At 39.4% G+C, this 21,034-nt stretch overlaps 1 protein-coding gene across 1 annotated transcript in view; it reads right to left on the bottom strand.

The window, feature by feature from the left end:
• The window catches only part of slc15a4 (solute carrier family 15 member 4), an 81,206-nt gene that overhangs the window by 13,085 nt on the left and 47,087 nt on the right, over nt 1-21,034 (bottom strand).

Consider the following 21,034-nt stretch of genomic DNA (forward strand, 5'->3'; position numbering starts at 1 on the left):
GGAACAAGTAGCACATGGAAAGCTGTGTTCCAGGATAATGCTCCCTAAACGGGGTCCTGGGGACTCGCTCTGGCTGCAGATTTGTGTTGCGACAAGATTCAAAGTCAGGGAGAATAATTTGTTCTCTTATTCTGTATTCAGAAAAGCACAGCAGTATGACTTTTACATTATAAGACATTTAGAAAAATATTTCTATTTTTGCTATTGGTTTCAATGTTTAACTCCATTTTGTTGTTTATTTATTTGTATTTTTCCTTTATTCTCTGTAGTTTGCTCCCTTCATTGTATTCTAATAGAGACATTTAAAAGCAAGCAGCGCAGACGCCCGGTGGAACAACACTGAATGATGAAAGGCTGCAGCGGCTTCAGCATCAGACCCACAATAATGGATACCTTACAAAAAAGCAGAATCAAAATATTGTTAAAAACACTTAAATTATCCTAAAATAACTGCTTAGTACACTTATTAAAAATTAATCAAACTTAGTTTTGTGATTTCTACATTGACAACAAAACACAGGGACTAGGAAATAACTGGTTAGGAGTCCAATTAAAAAGAGAAGAAGGTTGGAAAGAAAGCCTGCAGCCACAGGGGGTCCCCCCCTAGGACTGAACGGAGAAGCCAGGGGTCTAGGACTGATCAAAGCTGAATTTGTATGACAGATCACGCAGCCAGTTAAGTCAGTGTCCGGTGTATCGCTGAACTCCTTAGTCCTGTGCATTAGTTCTTGTGGTTTTATTTACTTGTAATAATCAGGCAGTGGCTTAACCAGGACAACCTCAATTCAGGTTTTCATCTGTGACGGCAAAGGCTCTATAGCTTTTAGCTCTATTCCACTCCAACACTTGTTGTGACCATTCCTTCTCATTTCCCTCCACTGCTACTTCAGTGACACAGGCTGTCCCAGGTAACCAACGTCTGCAAACGTGTAGGACTTCCTATTCAGTCCACCTTCACATGAAACTTTAGGGTCTCCTGCTGCATTTGAGTGCCAACACACAGACAGTTCTTCTGATCACTCAGTGCTGTCACGCTGCCCATTTTAATATCCTCTGGGAACGTCGCTTTTTTCCTTAAGATGTGACATTTGGCTGTGGGTTGCTTATGCTTAGGACAACTTTTTTTGAACAAATAAAATGAAGATCAATATGTACTAGAATGCTAGTGAGAGAAGAAACGGCTCATGATCCGATGAATACCACATCATCTGTAAAACATGGTGGAGGCCGTGTTATGGCCTGATCATGCACCGCTGCCAATGGAAGTTACACACTGGTGTTTATTGATGATGTGACTCCTGGCAGAAGTAGCAGGATGATATCTGAAGTGTCCAGGGCGCTATAGTGTCTGCTCAGAGTCAAACAAATGCTAAAAAAATAACAGGACGACACTTCACAGTACAGATGGACAAAGAGCCAAAACCTACTGAGACAGCAAACCAAGTGCTTTTCAACACAAAGTAGTGGAATATTCTTCAATGGCCAAGGCAATCAACTGACCTCAACCCAAATGGACATGCATGTCACTTGCTGAAGACAAAACTGATGGCACAAACTGATGCACCTGAAGACAGCGGCAGTGAAGACCTGGCAAGCATCACTGAGGTGAAAACATAGCAACCTGGAGATGGCCATGGGTACAGACTTCAGGCAGCCATTGACTGGAAAGGATTTATTCATAATTGTCATTATGATTGTATTAGTTTGTTCAAGTACTTTTGAGCCCCGAAAACAGGGGACCGTGTATAAAAATGTCTCACATTCCTAAACGGCTCATACATTGTCATTGTTAAAACACCATAAACTAAAAAGTACAAGTCTACACTTCAATCACATCTTGATTGCTTCATTTCAAATCCACTCTGGTGGCACACAGAGCCAAAACTATAAAAATTGTTATCACTGTCCAAATATTTGTGGACCTAACTGTACAACGGACAGTCAAGCACGGATATTATTGGCTACCAATGCTTGGACCATGGTCTTTGAGCAGGCCATTCACGAAAAGCACTTAAAAGAAATTCCATTAATGCACACACGGACATGCACAACTTAGTATGTACGGCAATCTGGAGGAGCTACAGATGCCTGAAAATACAATACAATAAAATAACAAATAAATAAATAAAACAAGACATCATAAAACAACAAATGACACCATTACCATCATAAATTTTCTAGGCTTTTCAAAGGCATCTTCTAATAGATTTGAGCTGGCTTGAATGGCACAGGAACTTACAGTATTTTAAGATATCATGAAACACAATATAGATATCGCAAAAGGTTATTGTTCCACGATATTTAAAAATTCATTCAAGATGTTGTTTCTGGTATCATCATCAAAGTATCTGAAACAAACTTTGCAATATTTTAAAAAGGTGCCTCAAGACATCTCAAATAGGAGTTCAAAGTATCTGGGATCTTAGAGATATTTAAGAGACAATTTAAAATATGTCAGCCACGTTTCCCATTCATCTTAAAAGAGATGCCCATGTGGTTTTTTGGAAGATCCAAACTATACACTTCAAGGTATCTCAAATCGACTTTCTCATTATTTTAAGATGCCTCAGACACATTTTGAGATCTTAATGCAGTCCAGAGTTCTCTGAATCACTTCCTGTTTTTTTTTTGTTTTTTTTTCAGTAGATGTTTCAAATTCAATTTCAGGTAACTTCAAATTGCAATGAGGTCCGTTTGAGATATCTCAAACTGTATGCGCTGGAAGTTATTTTGAGATAGCTGAAAATGTACAGTGGTTATCTTGAACTAAAGTGTAATTTATTTCTGGATACCTTGAATTGACTTTCAGGTATGTGAAAGGCCAAACAGCATTTTAAGATATCTGAAATTCATTTTGATATCTCTAAATGCTAATTTGGCTTGCCATATCACATGAGCACATGCTGAGGATGAGGGATGGCAAATTGTGCTGCCACCTTCACTAGACGCATACAAGCTTGCAGTGAATGTCAAAATAAATAATTAGTGACAAAATGAAGACACATACTGAGAAATTCAAACAAGTGACAAGGCATTCATGTGTTTCTAATTAACTTGCTCAGGGTAAAAGACATGGAGAATACGTGTTGGAGGAGTCGTGATTCAGGCCAGTGAACACAGACATTGCTGTCTCCTCAACACAAAGGAGGAGATCTCATTTTGTCAGTTATTTAAGGTTCTCCGTATTACATGGAGATGCTGTGGCACCTGTAAGGGCCAATCTTGGAATGAGCTTCGTGGTCACAAGTATGGCAAGGCTAATCTGCAAAAAGGCACATGAAGACCGAGTGACAGAAAGGAAGATGGCCCATTGAAGTCTTCCATGGTCAGAACTTCTCAATCCTAACAATTATTATTATAACCTCATTGACATCTGTGCAGACATCCACTTAATGTCCTCAAAATCCATTAGTGTTGCACTGTTACTTCATATTTCTTTTCTCTTCTTACAGAATGTGTCCAATGTTGGGTAAGGTCTTACTCCAAAGTGTAGACACGCTGGCCCAGACGATAGCAGGTTCACCAAATTCCAAACTGAACCTGCAGGCTAACTACATGGTCAGACCAATCATCAAGGTTCACCTTTTTCAAAAGTAAAAATCACCACTGCACCATGGTCTCCCTTGTCAGGTGGTATATCTGCACCAATGGCTTGCTGTCACTGGGTCTATTTTTCCCCAAAGGTTTTACTTAGAAGAGCTCCGAGTATTTTAGGATGCCATCCCACCTCAGGAACCAATGTGTTCCTGCATGATGTAGGCCCTGGGCCACTTGTGTTTCCTGACCACTATCTTGTGTTGCATTCCTGCCGCACAACAGAAACAAACCGTTCTGCAAATCTTGTTGGGTTTCTTTAATTCTGGAAGACTTCCATGCAGTTACTTTTGCATTATGTTTCCTGGTCATACCGACTGCTATTTTACGGTGCCACATTGTTTTGCATATGGGCGGTGCCATGGTGCTCCTGACTGCCAAGGAATGTGGTTTCAGACAGTGCGGCATCTTACGTTATCAGTGTGACCTCTTAAATAGCAGCACAATGATTCAATCGTACATGCGGCTTGGATAAAAAAAACAAACAAACAAACAAATGTAGTGCACATTTCTGGTCTCTGAAGTCGCCACTTTGATCTCTCATTAGCGTTTTGCCTTTGGTGCCAAAGCTTTCATCTTCTCGGTTTCCACTTGTTTCTGCTTGATTATGTTTCATATCCTGATTCTCTTCCAGATATAGTGTTTGCCATACCACTGAAAATACAAGATAGACTGCCTTACAAACTTGGTGACCTGCAAACTACTCCACAGGCACCAAGTCTGGACAGCATGGGCCTGCGGGATAAACGCACTGCAGCATCCAATCATTAAGCCAATTGAATTTTTAAATTGCTGCACACTGTTGGTAGGGTGGGGGATACTGCAACCAAGTTGTCTACTGTGTTTGTCCGTTTACTTTCTAGATGGATAGATACTTTATTAATCCCAAGGGCAAATTCACTATGCAGTGCTTATGTTCGTAATTGAGCGTTCTTCAAATCAAATGTCTCCCAAAATGACCCTAACACTGCACTACTGGTCTTGAACAATGTCAAAACTCAAACAATACTGTTAGTCACTTATTGCAATTCACGTATGTTGACAGCTCCAACATTTGAATGCCTTCTGTCTAAGAAAAAAAAGGAAAAAACATAAAAATCACAGCGAGTTTTTCAAGACTTAAATCTGACAATGCCTCTAGGCAATAATAGGACCCCCCTCACAATGAAAGCACACACATTACCAGGATTCCCCACCCAATCAAAGATTTAACTTGTAATTCAAAGAAAACTGACATATTTTGACCTCCTACTTATTACAAGTTATAAAATGTGATGTATAAAGAAAAATGTATGCCTTATGAATGAATTTAAAATTTGTATGTATCTTATACTGTAAGACTATATTCTTTGCATTATTTTACTATTCATTACTACCATTACGTATTCAATCATAACCCCCTCCACACCAGAGGGTTTAGCATCCATGTATCTGAAGGTTACTATCAGCCCTACACACTGTAGGTGATAGGCAATAAGAAATATTGGAGCTTTACACCCCTAATACCACTAAGGCTGAATGCTCTACACATCAAAACTTAATCCCCTCATACATAGCTGTCAAGCACTGCCCCCATGTGCCATACACGGCACAATTATATAATTTAACTCTCATGGCAACAGTCAATATAATGGGTAGAAGGTGGGTGTCCAAGAAAGCTGACATCAAAGGGAAGAGGGATAACAGTCGAGAAATGTTGCCTAGAATGCATCATGTACTTCTATCCAGTAGATGGTGGTAAAGCCTGCAAGATGAACTGATTTGTGCAAACATTAGCCATTTGGGTTTCTCCCAGCATGGCATCAAACACCTGCAGTCACTCTTGTTAAAATAAAATGCTCTGCAGAAGAGGTTTTGTGTTTTGTTGATTGGTCTCTGCATTGTTAGCTGTCAGAGGAGAGCGTCAATGGGACCGTTACTTCTAAACAGCATTAACAGTGCCACTTTCACTGCAAAGAGTGCAACTTACCGGAGCCATTCATGCAAGTACTTGCCATGCCTGGTATCAAATTCTTCTATCTAATCAAGTATTTATTTGTCTGCTTTAAAAAAAATAAATAAGTAATAAAAAAAAAAAAAAAAAAAAAAGTAGGTTCCTCTGGGGAAACAAAATCTTGCAAGCCAAAGCAAAAACCAGCTACAAAAGAGAGAAGGATTCCGTAAAACCTTTCATGCTAAGGTTGCCATACTGTGCCCTAACAATAGGTGCTTACAGTCTTCACCTGCACCATTTAGCACTGAGCTCCAATGGAAATTAAATCTATGGTGGATGGAGTGTGGTGATGGTCACTCTCTACCACAGTGTTCAGTATCTGTTTGAATATTCAATAAGCTGCACACACAGCACTCCAAAACTGTTTTGTAAAAACTCTTCTCACTATTTAATCTGCCATAAATAAAAGATCAAATCTCTTTGCCTGGAGAGCTCTCCTGGCCTGCTGGCTGCCATTGATAATTTCATGGCATCTCAAACCTGCGATTTTTCAAATTAAGCCCAATATCCGCAGCTGTCAGTAAAGATTACGAGACTGCAGTTAAAAACGGATGCCTCTGGAGACTTCCCTTGAAGGGAAACATTACAAAAACTAATGCAACGCACGAATTCACTCAAAGGTACCAGTACTGGAACTAATGCAGCTCTTTAGGAACAAAGGGGTGGTGGGGAAATCAAAGCACTCTCCAATAAGGACAGGCGAAAAACTCCGAGTTAGGATCTGTGGTCTGAAGTTCACTCTGTGCTGCCATTGCCCATAAAAGGTGGCATCTGTAGGACTTCTGTCAACATCCCACTATCACAAAGACATCCCATACCTTTCTAAAAGTGAAAGAGCCTAAGACAAGAACAAGGAACATATTTGGCTATTTTAAACCACACACATGTCAAGTTTGATTGATTTATTTCTCAAAGGGATCATTCAGCAACAACCATCATTTCTCAGTTGTCTTCTCACCTTGAAAAACCTCGAGAAACTTAAGCAAACTGATAGCTACAGCTTCTTTAATTCCCCTCACACATGCTTTTATTTTTAAAATATCTTTAAAAACAGTTTTTCAGTGCACTACCCACAGCTTTTATTTACTCCAAGAGAAGATGTTGCCAGCTGCATCAGTTTAAATAAGCATTTAAATAAGTATTTTAAGAACAGAGATTCATTACCACAAATAGTTTGGCATTTGTCAATGTGCAATAAAACTCAATTCTCGCACGAGCTTCGCATGTCAATTTTCAGCTGCTGGATGAGTAGCGATGCAGATCACCACTCCCAGTCAATTTGAGGCAACAGGAGGGTCAGACAGGCAGCTTCATTTTGGGTTGTGCTCTCCCTATTTATCATCCTCCAGCATTTTGTTATTAAACTACAAGCTTTGCAGTTTTATATGGCAACCAAATTATGTTTATGGCCTCCGTAGCGCCTCACCCAACCTGCCAAACAGTGGAGGAGAAAAAAAAGGTCCATAAATGGAGGAAGTCGACATGCCCTGTGGCACCCGCATCTCAACACGACCCCTAACCTGCAGTGCCTTTTGTGTGGTGTCTGCATGAATTTCTTGTTACACCCACAAGTCAAAGTTTAAAGTTAAACACTTGCATTGTCTGTGGCTTAACTCGTATCATAGTGTTGCAGTATTTAATTTTTTTTTTTAATAAAGTAATTCTAGTTTTATTTAAAAAATTATGTCTATCAAAAACGTTTTTTTAAACACGGACAAAACTGGGCACTTTCACATTATGACATATTTGCAACTTTAAGCCTCACGACTGAGGTTAAATCCCGGAATATACAGAGTTTACAGATGGTCCCGAGTTTATTCGCTCTCCCTACACCTCTCTGCTAGACCACACTACTGTCATATATTTAGGATGAAGAAGGGAAATGCAAGTTGAGCCAATTGCCCACTTCTGAACTGATGAGTGAGCGTGCTCTGCAAAGGACTGTGTCTCGTGTTGATCCCTGCCTGGTACCCAATTCTGCTTAAACAGACTTTGGCAGATGCCCCTTTCTATTAGAATATTACAACAATCTAGATGAGAAAAGGCCATTCAGCCAAAAAAAAGCTCAACAATCCTATCCACTTAATTCTTCTAAAATAGCATCAAGTTGAGTTTTGAAGGTCCCTGAAGTTCTACTGTCTACCGCACTACTTGGTAGCTTATTCCATGTGTCTGTGGTTCTCTGGGTACAGAAAAACATCTAATGTTTGTGCGAAATTTACCCTTAAGTTTCCAACTGTGTCCCCGTGTTCTTGATTAACTCATTTTAAAGTCGCCGTCTCGATCCCCTGGACTAATTCTACTCATAATTTTAAACACTTTAAGCAAAAGGAAGATTAAAAGGAGACATGATTAAACTGTATAGGCTCAGCTCTTTTAATCTTTCCTCATAATTCCTCCCCTGTAGTTCTGGAATCAGCCTCATTGCTCGTCTCTGGACTTTTTCTAGTGTTACTATGTTCTTTTTGTAGGCTGGTGGTCAAAATTGTAGACAATACTTCATACGAGTGTGTTATAAAGTTTCAGCAATACCTCCTTTGACAAATACGCCACACAATAGGGTACTATACAAACTGACATTCTGTTAAAGTCTTCTTAATAGCTTCTGACAGTTGATAGTATCGAGTGCACTACGACTCTTAAATCCCTTCTCATAAGGCGTACTTCAATTGACAGACCTCTCTTCTTGAATTTCATCAGCCCCAAATTAGCCCAAGCCTGTCTGCTGTCCAATTACCTCTCATGATTCACTTGGTTCTCGATTATCTGCCAATCCACTCATCTTGGTATCATCTGCACATCTAACCAGCTTCTTGCTTATATTCCTATCTATATCATTTAAATAAATTAAAAACAGCATCTGCCATAGCACTGACCCCTGCTGACCACCACTCTTAACATCAATTCTGACGAGGTTCCTCACACCATCACTCTCTGCTTCCTGTATCTAAGCCAACATTGCATCCACCTACACACCACACCCTGAACTCCCACCTCTTTTACTCTGATGCCCAGCCTTTCATGTGGCACCTTACCAAATACTTTATGAAAGTCAAAATAAATCAAATGGGCTCCATTTTGATCACATCCTTTTGTTGCTTCCTCATAGAATTCCATCATGCGGGTAAAACATGACCTCCCTCTTCTGAACCCACTCTGACTGTTCAGTAAAACTCTTGCCATGTGCTGCTCAATCTTATTAATTCTCTCCATTAATTTTCGCATGATGCACGTTAAGCTTACTGGCCTATAGTTGCTTGGATCTGCCTGGTCACCCTTTTTATATAAAGGAAAATATTTGCCAATTTTTGGGCCTTCAGAACTTTCACAGTGCACAGTAACTTCCTAAACACAGGTGTCAAAGATTTGCATCTGTACTCGCTAACCACCTTAAGAACTTGTAAATATTATCTGGCCCTGGTGATTTGTTTGATTTCAGCCTATTTAAATCAATGCAGTACTTCTCCCTCTACAATTTGTAAATCCCTCAGTACCTCCTTAGTAGTCTCGGTTACCTCTGGGAGTTTATCTACTTCCTTGCTTATGAAGACCTCAGAAAAATGCGGAGTTTAGTGCATCTGATATTTCACGATTTTACTATTTCTGATGCAGTTCACCTCCTCCTTGACCGCTCCTTGACTATTGAAATACTGAAAGTCTCTTTAGGTCGTCTTTTGCCTTAACTGCTATATTCCTCTCTAACGGTCATTCAGCATCTCTAATGGATGAGCATGGATTGTGCATTTACATTAATGGGTGCACAAATTATAGTACATGGGGGTTTCCAACTCAATTTCCTTTCCAGAGGAAGAAGGTCTTAATTCCAGCCACTTTCTTAATTAGTAGCCAATTACAGCTGCTAATGGAACATTCATGTTACTTTAACATCATATGGTCCAGCAGTGCGAAGTGTCATCGACGGCAACAATGATAAAACCTGAAGCCACTGTGGCCCTCCAGGTACCCCCTACATGAGGGCATTTCTAACATTTTCTTTTCCTAAGAACAACCTACAATAGTTTTTTGACCTGAAGCAGCTCAGGACTTACTCCTGACTGATAGTTCCTCAAGGAAAAGCTAAGCAGTTTAGGTTCTGTGACATAATTAAAATGATACACTGTGCTCATCAGCCACTTAACACTGGCTACTAATTAAGTAGCTGGAATAAAAAACTGTCGCCATGGCAGCCCTCCTAAAAAGGATTCAGGACCCTGATAATGCAGATGAAAAATCATCCAAGGCTTTGAAAAGATAGTCGACATTTTGACCATTCACATAAAAAGATACACAAAAATGTTACCAGGGCTTTGTTGCAATGTTACTATTTTTATTTTCATTGAATTATATAATTATAATGCAAAAATATCGGATTCCTAACTTTATAAATGAGGTTTTCATTTTCTGTCTAGTGTCGTTTAAGGGTGTTACTTTAAAATGACAGTTTGGAGGCATATTTTGGCCACAAATGATGTCCTTGATGTAAACATTTCTTCTGCAGACACCAAGGCAGTTGATTATTTGACATTCTGTTAGAAAGCACACTTTTATTAGTATATTCTCCTTAATGTCTACGCTGAAGAACAAACAAAAAGACCCATTTCATTACAATCCGACTATTAAGGGTGATGTGACAACTTAGAGAGCCATAACCTGAACTAACCAGAAGCCCTGGTGCCTCACAATTAGCTGTCTCTTGCCCGACATTAAAGGATTTCCCCACCAACCTGTAGCAAACCTCAACTTCTGGAAGGGTACACAGGTTGCTAACAGATTTGCACAGCGATGAAGCCGCTATGCTTGTAAAATGAGGGACAGATGAAATTAGGCCAAGCCCTACAGTATTTTGCACCCCAACAACCAAATGTTAACAACACACATCAGAAATAGGTCAAAATCGATTTAATACATTAAGCAACAAATGTATTATACAGAAACACAGCAAAGGTTACGAAATATACAAAAAAATAAAAATGCCACAAACGATCCCCTACAGAACCAGACAATATGTACTTTAAGTGACGAGTGTGGATCCGAAGTGCAAACAGAAAGAAAGATGTGTTGGAATAATCCTCTTTGTAAATGAATACAGTCCCACCACCAGAGTCCAGAACTTCTGACAGGAATATGAAAAAACACTAATATCCCCCATATTGAATGGCAGCGTTTTACAAGTACAGTACCTACAACTACAATTCCTACAAGCCAAATTCGTATCTTCTCAAATCTGTATAAAGACAGACCCCATATTAACAAACCTGGTATCTGAGCCCCCAGTGTTCTTACTAACAAACAAATCACCAAATAAGACACACTACACAAAAAAGGAAAACCTACTGTGTTGCAACACTACAAACCTTTTCATGACCTCAGTTTCTCTTCCTCTGCTCAGTGAAATGTAATCCCATCTAAAGACTTTATGCTTAGTACAACAAACGTTTGAGAAGCTGATCTTGTAGGAGTCTGGTGTAAGTGCCACCAGTCTTGACAACAGCAAGGCCACCTTCACCCACTTACATAAGCAGTTTCTCATGGCTCTGCCTCTGGGCCTCTGCTTTTCCGTTTGGCCACCTCATTCACAGTTCTGGGATGTGGTTATCATTTTTAATAGAGTAACATTTAATTTCAATTTTAAAAGAAGGTGTACATTAAAGACCTGTCTTTTTAAGGTTTATTGGTGGACAGAGAACATCTTAAGATAGCTAAAAAAAAAAAAACCAACCAACAAAGTTCACGCCCACTGGTAACGAAAGATTGCAAGTTCTTTTTTTGTTGTGTGATGATATAATTGTACATGTGTCATTTTTGATACTTAACTTTCGTAATAAGTCAATTTAGAATTAAATTTTTCCATCTTTCATCTCCACATTATCTCCCTCAATGCGTTCCTATCCTTTTCTGACAAACACAAACGTATGCATACATTCGGTTACTCTCTTCTGGTAGGTGCACATGCTAATCTATTATGTTATCTGCAGATAGTTAAATCTCTTCTGCCAAACGTCTCACTAATGCTTAGTCCACAGTAAAACTGATAAAGGCAAAAACACATCCATATTTCCTTTTGGGCTTGAAAGGTGTGTCAACCAAGAGTAAACTCAAAATAAAATAAAATGGGAAAAGCACAAGAAAACCAAAGAAAATCTGAAGCAATCTCCAATGATGTACAATTGCTTATAAAAGGTTACAAACAAGTGTCCAGTGGCATCTTCCTGCCTTGTTGTGCACAGTTACCCACAGCCCACTGATGTTGCTTATCATATTCTGAAGCTCATAACTAACCTCTGTTTGATCCTCCATGGGTGATGCAGCCTTCTGGTTACAAATGCATATAGTATTTTATCCTCTTTCTCGGTTCATCCCTCGAGACCTGCTTCTTATGAATTAACATTTTATGTGTAACGGAGTATACAGAAACACATTCAGGTTAGAGTACTGGGAGATCTGTTGAGATGGTACAACATTTTGAATGGAGCCTTTGGGACCCCTGTTCCACAAGATACATGTACAAAGTTTAGCACTAGGAAACTTAAGTGTTATTTAATCTGAACTCCAGAATAACCATGTTTACCAAGATGTGTGCAACAGAGTCAAGACACGCAACAAAGACTCCACACTGTGGGAGGCAGACTGGTTCGAAGGATGATGCATAAGTCAAAAAGCTGGGAAAGAAAGTGGTGTACTGGAAAATGGCTCAAAAATACCTTACTTACTGTGGATCAGACTCAACTAAATAAAAAGATGATGCATCTTTATATAATATAGACAAACATAATCAAGAAATGTACAAAAGAAATCAACACAAGATTTTCAAACCCACTAAAACCAGTGGAGGTTCATGGGGCCTACCTTAAGATGGATGGGGTACAAAGCAAGAAACAGTCCTGGAAAGAACTCCAAGCCATCACAGGCCACACTCGCACGCAGATCCACAGCTGCCAATTAACAGATGTGGAAGGAAAACCAAAAAATAGTGGAGAAAATACAAATGTTACAACGACAACCATTCTAACTCAGGATGATGGATCTGTGATCGGCTGTACCTGTAGCACTATGTAGTGCTGTACCACCCAGTTTCTTAAGACCTATCCAAAAAAAAAAAAAAAAAAAGAATCACAGAATCTTGGCTTTTGTCTCAGTTGCTGGCATAGAGGTAGAATGAAACACTACTAGCTACGAACACTCTGAATATACATGTTTTAAAGAGTTATAATATAAATGTTTACATGTATTATAATAAATGGAGAGTAGTCAGGTTAAATGACATACTTGTGGAGTTGGAGGCAGAGATATGCATCACAGCTGGCTGGTTTTAAGTCACAGTACCTACACCTCTAGGCCACAATATTAGTTTGGTTTTTTTTTAAATTAATGTACCAGCTGATCGACATCTGGTAAATGGTTTCAGTTGTGACACACTGCTTAGCTAAATCGCTGTGACATAAGGGGAAGACAACCATAAACAATTATCAAATGCATTTATAACAAGGTGATGCGCGTGGAATTTAAAGGGGAGGGAGGCAACTGAACAATTTTTTTTTTTCTTTTTTACAAAATTATTCCACGCTTTCTTGTAAGGATACCAGAATGAGGCTGATGAACCAGAACTAATACACTAAAATCTAAAACACTGTTGGACAGGAAGAAAATAACATACAATGTGTGGCAGCATGGCCTGTATCTTTCAATCAAGAACGCCCAGGCAGTAAAAGTAATAAAAGGTAAACAGATTAGCTAACTTTAGAGATGGAGGCTAAGCTCACAATAAAATACAAGTTAATCTTTGCTCTTACTGAGAAAAAATCCAAAAATGAAACTTTACAAAAAAAGATTGCAGAAAATGCAAAGTTTCATAAGTTCCTCCAGAGACTATTGAGAATTACAGACAGTCCCTAGAATATATCCTACAGTCACACCATAGAACAATAATAAAACGCACACACTAGTGCCCAATAGAAGGTGATCGCACAGAGATGAACAATGGCTTAGCGATTTACTACCACAGTAGTGGGAACGGAAGTTGCTTTACAATAGCATATTTTCCTTTTGTACCCTAGCACCTGTCATTACTTCTGCTTTTTAAATCCCTGTGGTCTGTGTTTTTGTAGAGCCCACAGCTTTTGTGCTATAGAGAGAACTTCAACAGCGATGGGGATTCAGTCCTCGCCTGTGTGCTCACACCCCCTACTGCTCACTAAGTACTCAGTAAGCACAAACTACTGTGCCAGTTGGGTACTTTTACTACTATGACACGATACACCGTTACCTGCTGCTACGATTAAAATTGGCAACATTTCCTATAATGTCCCTGATATTGTGCCTTGGTATAGTTCCCTAAGAACAAGTGACTTTAAATACTAACACTTATTTTCTTTTAAAATCTTTCCATTTGTTTTTTTATATTATTCCTAACTTGTTTCAGTTCTAGGTTTTCATCATTATCTCCTCCTCCTCTAGACAAATCCTTACACTCTCGGCAACATCAAGGTCTTCTGACCTGAAAATCCCGACAGTTTGATAAACAAATAAATGGACTAAATGATACTTGATAAGGATGCGCATAACAGGCACAGGAGTGTACAACTATGGCAACTGCCCACATATACGCAGATGGGGAGTAAAGCACAGTAAACTCTTGTACCCTGGCAGCTCAACTCACGTGTAAGACAATGTACAAGCATGACAGCAGATTGCAAACACTAAGAGTAATAGGATATTCTAAAAGCAATTTAGGCCAGTTCTGGATCATGGAGTCCTGAGCTTTTCCTGGGAGCCATGGACAAGCCAACGCTCCATCGACATTCATCTACAAGCACCATCATGGGGGATTTTAAATATATTATATATATTATGAGGACTCCAGATGAGGCCTCACCAGTGTGTTATAAAGACTTGAGCAGAACCTCCTATGACGTGTACTCCACACATCGTGCTATGTAACCTAACATTTTGTTAGTCTTCTTAATGGCTTCTGAACACTGTCAGGAAGTTGATAGCTTAGAGTCCACTACGACTCCTAAATCCTTCTCATAAGGTGTACTCTCAATTTTCCGACCGCCCATTGTGTATTCAAACCTAACATTTTTACTTTCTATGTGTAATACTTTACATTTACTGATATTAAATTTCATCTGCCACAAATCTGCCCAAGCCTGTATGCTGTCCAAGTCCTTCTGTAATGATATAACGGATTCCAAATTATCTGCAAACTTAACCAGTTTGTTACTTATATTCCCATCTAAATTTGTATATATTAAAAATAGCAGCAGCCCTACCACTGACCCTTGCTGGTCACCACTCTTAACATCAGCCAGTTCTGATGAGGTTCCTCACACCATCACCCTCTGCTTCCTGTGTCTGAGCCAATTCTGCACCCATATTAAAAACATCACCCTGAACTCCCACTTCGTTTAATTTGATGCCCAACCTCTCATGTGGCACCTTATCAAATGCCTTCTCAAAGTTCAGATTAATAATATCTTCTGCTCCTCTTTGATTGTATCCTTTTGTTGCCTCCTCAAAGAATTCCAGCATGTTAGTAAAACACGACCTCCCTCTTCTGAACCCATGACGACTGTTCCTAATAACTCCTGTCCTTGCCAGGTGTTGCTCAATCTTATCCTTAATTCCTTCCATTAATTTTCCTGTGATGCATGTTAAGCTTACTGGCCTATAGTTGCTTGGATCTGCCCTGTCACCCTTTTTATATAACGGGATGATATTTGCCATTTTCCAGTCTTTTGGAATCTCTCCAGTGCGCAGTGACTTCCTAAAAATATGTGTCACGGGTTTATATCTGTACTCGCTAGTCTCCTTAAGAACTCGAGGGTAAAGATTATCTGGTCCTGGTGATTTGTTTGATTTCAGCCTATTTAATCTGAACAGCACTTCTCCCTCTACAATTTCAAAATCCCTCAGTACCTCCTTAGTAGGCCCCGTTACCTCTGGGAGGTTATCCACTTGCTCAGTTGTAAACACCTCAGAAAAATGTAAGTTTAGGGCATCCGCTATTTCACTGTCTGTATCTTAATTCCCCTTTACTATTTCTGATGCACTTGACCTCCTCCTTGACTGTTCTTTTACTACTACAATACTGAAAGAATCTATTACGGTCATCTTTCGCCTTATCTGCTATATTCCTCTCCAACTGTCTTTTAGCCTCCCCGATATCCTTCTTGATGGTTGCCCTCATGTTCTCATACACTCTACAATTCACTTTGCAGTCATTAGACTTACATGCCTTATAAAACAGTGTTTTCCTTTGCAACTTGTTTTTTAAATCTTTATTAATCCACCGTGGAGTTTTTTTTAGTTTCCTATTAATTCCAAATGTATGTATGTATCTGTCCTGCATTACATGTAAAACATTTTTAAACCTGTTCCACTGCTCGACTGTCTCCACACTTAAAAGCTTATCCCAGTGTATCCAACTTAGACACTGTCGCATCTGAACAAAATTAGCCCTACCAAAGTTCAACTTCACAATTTTAGTCTTTGCATCTGCACTCTTACAAAATACTGAGAATTGTATTACATTATGGTCACCTGACCCTAGTGGTCCAATCACCTCTACACCCTCAATTCTATCATAATTATTACAAAATACTAAATCCAGACAGGCTTCACCCCTTGTTGGTGCTTTAACATGCTGTGTTAGAAAACAGTCACTGATTACTTCTAAAAACTCCTGCTCTTGTGCTCCTCCACCTGCAAGGTTATCCCAGTTAATATTTGGATAATTAAAGTCCCCCATGACTATATCATCTCCCTGTAAACTTGCCTTTTTGATATTACTAAAAAGTTGAAATTACTGTCTAAATTGGGTGGTCTATAACACACTCCTAAAATAAGACCTCTTTCCCTAATATTTTCCAGGCAAACCCACACGTCCTCACTAAGATGGGGCTCATCATCCAACTGAAGAGAACTTACATTTAAATCCTGTTTGGCATAAACAGCAACCCACCTTTTCTGTTGTCTATCGTTCCTAAAAATGTGTATCCCTCTATGTTACACTCATCCCCAACTTTGTTATTTAGCCAGGTTTCCGTTATTGCTATAATATCATAATTATGCTCTGCTACATACAACTCCAACTCACTTACCTTATTTTTCATACTTCTAGAATTAAGGCAAGCTATTTTTAATGCGTTACTCCTACATTTAAATGTTTGCTTAGAATTTACATTAATATGCATTTTTATTTCTTCTTCCACGTATACTGTAGATCTAAACCTGGCCTGTCCTAAACTCCCTGCCCCCCCATTCCCTAGATTAAACAATTCTCAATTAACCTACATATATGCCTCCCCAGTACAGATGTAACCCATCACGGCGGAACAGGTCCTATCTGTTCCAAAAGGAGTCCCAATGCCCCATAAACCTATACCCTTCTACCCTGCACTAAGATCTGAGCCACGCATTAAGCCTTCTAATCTCCTCAATCTTACCTGGACTGGCATGTGGCACAGGCAGAACTTCGAAGAAGACTACCTTGTCAGTTCTGCTTCTCAGCTTGGCACCTAACTCTTTGAATTTGGATCGCAGAACTGACTACCCTTATGTATGTCATCTGTTCCAACATGGACAATTGACAACTGGATCCACCACCACTCTGGCCAAGAGCCTATCCACCCTCCCTTGCTCCTGGAAGGCAACACACCGTGCAAGACTCTCTACCTCGGGAGCACAGCTGCACTTCAATCCCCCTAAAGATTGAGTCCCCCACTATCACTACCTCTCTCTTTTTGGGAACTGGTTTTGAGGTGGCCCGTTGGGGCTCCTCATCCCTGCCTACCACCTCAGAATTATCAGAGACACCGTCCAGCTCCACAAGGACATAACAGTTTGACACTTCTAATTCTGGGGTTGATGCCCTCAGACAGTGCGCACCCTTTACCCGATGCCTTGTGACACCTCCCGCACAACCTTAGGGGTGCACACTATCTCAGTAAAGTACACCTGGGCCAAGTCCGCCAATTCTCTATTACAACACAGGCCAGCCAACTCCTCCTCCAGTTCAGCGACCCTGAGCTCGAGGTGCTGAATCAGCTGGCATCTCTTGCAGATGTAGCCCTCATAGACAACTGGCTCCTCCAAATCATCATCTAAAAAGTCCAACATCCAACAGGACTTGCATTGCACTGGCCTCATTATTACAAGAAGAAGAAATTTAATTTTAAGGAAAATAAAAAAAAGTTAAGGCAGTTTATTAATCCCAGATCATATTAGATAGATAGATAGATAGATAATAAAGTATCTATCTATCTATCTATCTAATATGATCTGGGATTAATAAACTGCCTTAACTTTTTTTTATTTTCCTTAAAATTAAATTTCTTCTTCTTTGGGCTGCTCCTTAACTTAAATGGTAACACTAAGATCTGCTACAGATATTTTACACCTTTCCCCTTAAGTTCCGGTCCTGTTCTCCCTCTCAGCTGCCTGCTATTTGTATTTCTAGGAGGTTAACTTTACTTTTCTCGGTCTCTTCTCCTAACTTTGCGCTCCTCTTACTTATAAGCTCTCCACTCGCACTGTTTGTATTCCCCATATTAATGGACCCTTATGCTGTCGCCCACTTAACTGCGCTACCTCTGGACTGCTAAGGACTCTTTAATCTAAAATAAACAAATAAAACAAACCATACTACCTTATTTGCTCCTACAGCCCCTTGTGTCTGTTCAGTGTCTTAATGATGGCCGCTTACCTGCGCACCAATTAGTCTTCACCTTTTACTGCTTTGAAGTCAGCCGCAGCCTTTTTTTTCTTTTCCTTTAAACTAAGGAATCGCTGTTACGACAACGTGGTTACTTGCTTACAAATGCCAAGATCAGTTACTGCTGCTCTCTACCCTACCTCCTCGATGCTAATTCAAATACAGATAACAAGAACAAGTACAGATACAAGTAACTTTTCCAAGCGCACCTTCTAACACCCAGCTACTTTTACTCTTTTATGGGTGAAAGCAAAAAAAAAAAAACCCTTCTAAAGGGAAAAAAGCTTCAAAAATTCCCACACTGTTCCTTAGTGGCAACCAAAACCCACGTTTTTAAGAGCAAAATGTATTTTTTTTTATTTAAATCTCACACAACAGAACAGACTAAAAACTCAACAGCCTATAGCGTTTGCAAAGCACACGTCAGCGACGTGACCAGCCTCCAAGAGGTACACTTAGTACCTCTATGTATAAATATACAAAAAGAAATGTATTACACATTATGAGAGAAAATCTTGATATAAAAATAAATCAGGAATTCTTCGGACTTTACTATGTGCACAGTTATTTTGTCAACAAGGTGCCACTAATATTCCAAAAAAGCACTAGCCATAAAAGCAATGAGATAAAGCCATCAAGCAGATCTGGCTAGGCAAGTGTTAAACGGTTTTAAAATCTTCCCCAGATCTTAAACTACATGACTGGATAGTTCACTCCAGGTTCACTTGAGCACACATATATCAAACCATTACTATTGAATTTCTTAGTACACCATTTTACTCTCTCTAAGTGTTCTGTTTTTGTAAACATCCATCAGCAAACTCTTACCTGGTGTAGGGTCGCAAAGTTCAGGGGTCTCCCACCAGTACCTAAACTAACGAGGACACCAACTACTAAAAAAAGTTTGAAACGGGGGGGAAAAACTGCTTACCTTTACTGTATATTTGTGTGTAAATTCTACTTCTCCCACATTAATAACGGCCAGTACTGGATGCAGCTAAAAGACCATTTCACATTAGCTGACACAAGGATATGTCCAATTAGCAATTACGACAGACTTTGCTTAGTGCAAGCCTCAGAAACGATTGAGGTTTCTATGCACAATATTACAGTTAAAAATGCATGAATTGTAGCTTTTTTTCCCCCTCCCTTACAGTAGTCATCTTCTGACCTTCAAAATACCTGCAGCACATCCTCACTCTCAAAGCGTGAACAGGTCTGTGATTATCTCAGAAAAGCATTTTTGATTTACACTGAGTCATTATATGGATACTGTGTAACAGCCTGGATCTTTGTAATACAGGAGACAGCCCACATACAGACAAAGTAAAAGCCATTTGCTTGAAAAGCGGTCATAAACTTGAGTTTTTTTAAAAAGACACAAAACACCCCTTCAGTACTGGCCTAAAAACAGAAAAAGACCAGCCTGTGAATCAAAAAAAGACCAACAACAATTTTCTGGAGCACCTCTGGAGGTTTTATCATCAAAGGGACAGAGTGCAGATTAAAAAAAAAAAAAAAAAAAAAAAACAACTTTAAAGGATTAAAAACAGAATAAAGAACTAAATTACACCCTCTTTGGGGAAGTTGTTCTTCCATTGCTAAAACTAAAGAGCGCTCAATACAAGCAGTACCTCAAAGCAGTCAGATTTTAAAAAACAGCCCTGCAGGAGACTACGATTTTAATGTGCCAAAAGACACTTGATAATGCACAAACAATGGGATGGCACAGTTAGGCAGCAAATTATTCAAGTAGAATAAAAGTGAATACAATGACAGATACCAATTAAAAAATAATGTTCGCCTGAGATGCTTTTCAAACATGCAAGCACACACACACACACACAGACACCTAAGTAGCTGGCCATCTCATCCCTTTGGTACACAGGGTCAGCTAATGATGTTCGTGATTTCTGTATTTGTTAAACCAAACCACTTTGGTAATGTAATTCATTTCACAAAAAATTTTTAATTATCTCCTAATATCAAGAAGTAATACAATTATCTTAAGTAAAGACTGGTGCTTCACAGGTTTAGAATGTTGCTTATTTAGGCTTTTAGAACAACATACCAAGTGATAATAAAAGTGTGAAAATAGATATTTTCATCTAGGAACACTTTGCTACAGCTTACTCTTAATATTTATACATTTATGTAATGAATGCAATGCAAAGTATAAACAAAAGATGCTTACTGCTAAAATAGTCAATGCTCAAGGTTTCTGCAAAGGACCCTCATTTATTATCCAGCTAGATCTGTGACAGTGGCATACAAAACAGGTAGATGAAAAGACATGCTTTAAGGTAATCTCACAGGTGCCCAAGATGTAATAATTACCAGCGCATTGTTTTGTAAGAATGCCAGATTAACTCATCATCATTTTCTGATATGTTGCCAGCATAATTAACTTGCCTCGCAGTAATTCACTTCAATATTCACATGAGCTGTAAAGTTGCTAAGCTAGCCCATTCTAAAGGAGCGGCAGCAAAATGGCACTGGAAAATAGTTACTGGCTTGCCTTTGTGGTGAACCCCACGATCAAACAAAATTCAAAACATCTGCACCCTGGGAAGCATACAGTTGGGAGCAAAATCCCAGACCCAACTGCTTCTTTCGTGGAGTTTTCATGTTCTACCCTGCAGCTGTCTCCTTACTCCCAAGACAGGCTGGTTTAGTTAACTGCCGGTTTTAAATTGGCTCCATGTCAGGAGGGCAAGTGCATGAAAAGGACC

This window comes from Erpetoichthys calabaricus, chromosome 18 (genome assembly GCF_900747795.2).
Source record: "Erpetoichthys calabaricus chromosome 18, fErpCal1.3, whole genome shotgun sequence".
Lineage (NCBI taxonomy): Eukaryota > Metazoa > Chordata > Cladistia > Polypteriformes > Polypteridae > Erpetoichthys > Erpetoichthys calabaricus.